The sequence below is a fragment of the Cynoglossus semilaevis genome, chromosome 7 (assembly GCF_000523025.1).
Source record: "Cynoglossus semilaevis isolate Cse_v1.0 chromosome 7, Cse_v1.0, whole genome shotgun sequence".
Taxonomy (NCBI): domain Eukaryota; kingdom Metazoa; phylum Chordata; class Actinopteri; order Pleuronectiformes; family Cynoglossidae; genus Cynoglossus; species Cynoglossus semilaevis.
This window is the reverse complement of record NC_024313.1, coordinates 13,420,199-13,422,780: the sequence shown is the minus strand read 5'-3', so window position 1 is coordinate 13,422,780 and position 2,582 is coordinate 13,420,199. Positions and strand designations below refer to the sequence as shown.

The 2,582-nt window shown below is 55.2% G+C and overlaps 1 protein-coding gene across 1 annotated transcript in view; it reads left to right on the top strand.

Moving 5' to 3' along the window:
• The first annotated feature begins 1,143 nt into the window (after positions 1-1,143).
• The window catches only part of hivep2a (HIVEP zinc finger 2a), a 34,435-nt gene continuing 32,996 nt past the window's right edge, over positions 1,144-2,582 (top strand). The window contains exon 1 of the mRNA XM_008313624.3: positions 1,144-1,642. The gene's annotated coding sequence lies outside the window, so the exon portion shown is untranslated. The remainder of the gene's footprint in view (positions 1,643-2,582) is intronic.

The following is a 2,582-nucleotide window of genomic DNA, read 5'->3' as shown; positions in this document are numbered from 1 at the left end:
GGGGGGGGGGAGGGTACGGTGCAGTGTGATGTGGGTGGCAACTGCTGCAGGGATTGATGAAAGCTGTGATTCCTCTAAAGACGATCACTGGAGTGACACCCTTGTTTCCTGTCTGACTGACGACATCATGTGTTGTCATGATGTCATCTTCCCTACAGTCTTTCTTCACTTCTCACTGTTCTTCTTCTCATGGTGATTTATGGAATATAGAAATAGAAGAAATAGAACAACGCAAGAAATACTGTCAAAACCAGAGGCAACAGTTCTTAGTGTGTACATCCTGAGGTCAGACAGCCAGTCAGTCAGTCAGTCAGATAGTCAGTCAGTCAGACAGTCAGTCAGACAGTCAGTCAGACAGTCAGACAGTCAGACAGTCAGTCAGTCAGATAGTCAGTCAGTCAGACAGTCAGTCAGTCAGTCAGTCAGCCAGTCAGACAGTCAGTCAGACAGTCAGTCAGACAGTCAGTCAGTCAGACAGACAGTCAGTCAGTCAGACAGTCAGACAGTCAGTCAGTCAGACAGACAGTCAGTCAGTCAGTCAGTCAGCCAGTCAGACAGTCAGTCAGTCAGTCAGTCAGCCAGTCAGACAGTCAGTCAGTCAGTCAGTCAGCCAGTCAGACAGTCAGTCAGTCAGACAGTCAGACAGTCAGTCAGTCAGACAGTCAGTCAGCCAGTCAGTCAGACAGTCAGTCAGTCAGACAGACAGTCAGTCAGTCAGTCAGTCAGCCAGTCAGACAGTCAGTCAGTCAGACAGTCAGACAGTCAGCCAGTCAGACAGTCAGTCAGTCAGACAGACAGTCAGTCAGTCAGACAGTCAGTCAGTCAGACAGTCAGACAGTCAGACAGTCAGTCAGTCAGTCAGACAGACAGTCAGTCAGTCAGACAGTCAGTCAGCCAGTCAGTCAGACAGTCAGTCAGTCAGTCAGGTGGTTCCAGCAGAGGTGACCGGGGAATCCTGTTCTCTCTGCCCGCAGACAGAGCCTCCTCCTCGGTCACTGCCCCTCCTCCTCCCCCTCCCTCTGGCCTATTTGCGCGCTGGGGGATCCGATGACGTCACAGAGGCGCGCACGCGCAAACATACAGGTTCTTTCTCCCTCTCTCCCTCTCTCTCTCTCTCGCTGCTTCTATTCTGGGAAGTGGCGCTTGGAATAACCCCCGTGTGCCTGCGCAGGGAGCGTGTGTGTTTGTGTGTGTCTCCTGATTTCACCCTCACACACACGCACGCAGAGTCACAACACGCACAGCAGCAGCAGCAGTAACAGCAGCAGCAGCAGCAGCAGCAGGATTCCTGCTTCTTCTTCTTCTTCCATTTTTACGCGCAACTTCTCCTGCGCGTCACCGCCGTCACCGCCGCTGCGCCTCCACTCTCCGCTTCTCTTCTCTCTACTGCTGCTGTGGATCTTCTAACCAGTCTTCCCCCTCCCCCTCCTCCTCCCCCTCCTCCCCCTCCAGCAGCAGCGGCGGCGGCGGCGGCGGCGGCAGCAGAGAGCTGTCAGTCGGTCCACTGTCACTCCGCTCCGCTCGTTGACAGCGAGTGTTTTTTTGGCGGCGGAGACGAAGTCTGAGCCGGAGAGAGGACTCACACGGAGGGACACACGGAGGGACACACGGAGGGACACACGGAGGGACACACGGAGCGAAGGTAAGAGGAAACTGAAACCACACACTGATTTTTTGTGACATGGTGAAATAGTGGCCATCTTTTGTTCCGCTCGTGAGGGCACGGCCGTGCACGGGGAAATACCCCGGGCACGGGCACTGCATACAGATGACTGGGGTTGCGTAACATCCCGAGGAATTCACAGTCGCCCTGTGCGCGCCGCGTCCATGGTGAGGGTCGGGGACTGAGAGGGGACGGAGGGGACGGAGGGACGGACAGGGAGGAGGTGGAGGGAGGTGGAGGGAGGTGGAGGGAGGTGGAGGGAGGTGGAGGGGGGTGCGTCACATGGAGAAGAAGTTGAACAGCTGTAGATCAGAACTGAGCTGTAGGAGAAGGAGACGAGGAAAAGAAGGGAGTGAGTGAGGGAGTGAGGTGACATGTGGTGACCTCAGCTCTCTCTCTCTCTCTCTCTCTCTCTCTGTTTGACTGTTTCCTTCTTCAGCGTCATGTTGACGGTTGTTGTTGTTGTTGTTTCTGTCAAGTGACATCCGTCTGATGATGAAGACATTTCTGACTTCATCATCTTCATCTTTTGTTTCCTGAGAGAGAGAGAGAGAGAGAGAGGGAGAGAGAGGATGGTGGGTGGTGCGCTGGCTGGTTCCGGGAATGTTCCATGACGTGTTGCCGTCTAGAGAGGGGCTCCGACTGGGGAGACTCCTGACACACGACCAGTCACTGCTGCTGCTGTCACTGCTGCTGCTGTCACTGCTGCTGCTGCAGCCTCCTCATGGTCCTCCTCACAGAGGAGTCTCCTTCTGTTTCTGTGATCACATGGTGAAGATCTGGACCATGGTCCAACACCAGCCTCACTGGTCCACTGGTCCACTGGTCCACTGGTCCTCCAGGTGGGGACAGAGGCTGGAGGCAGGCGTTTCATTCCTGGTACAGTTCCTGGTTCCTGCTGGTCCTTCACCTGAACCAC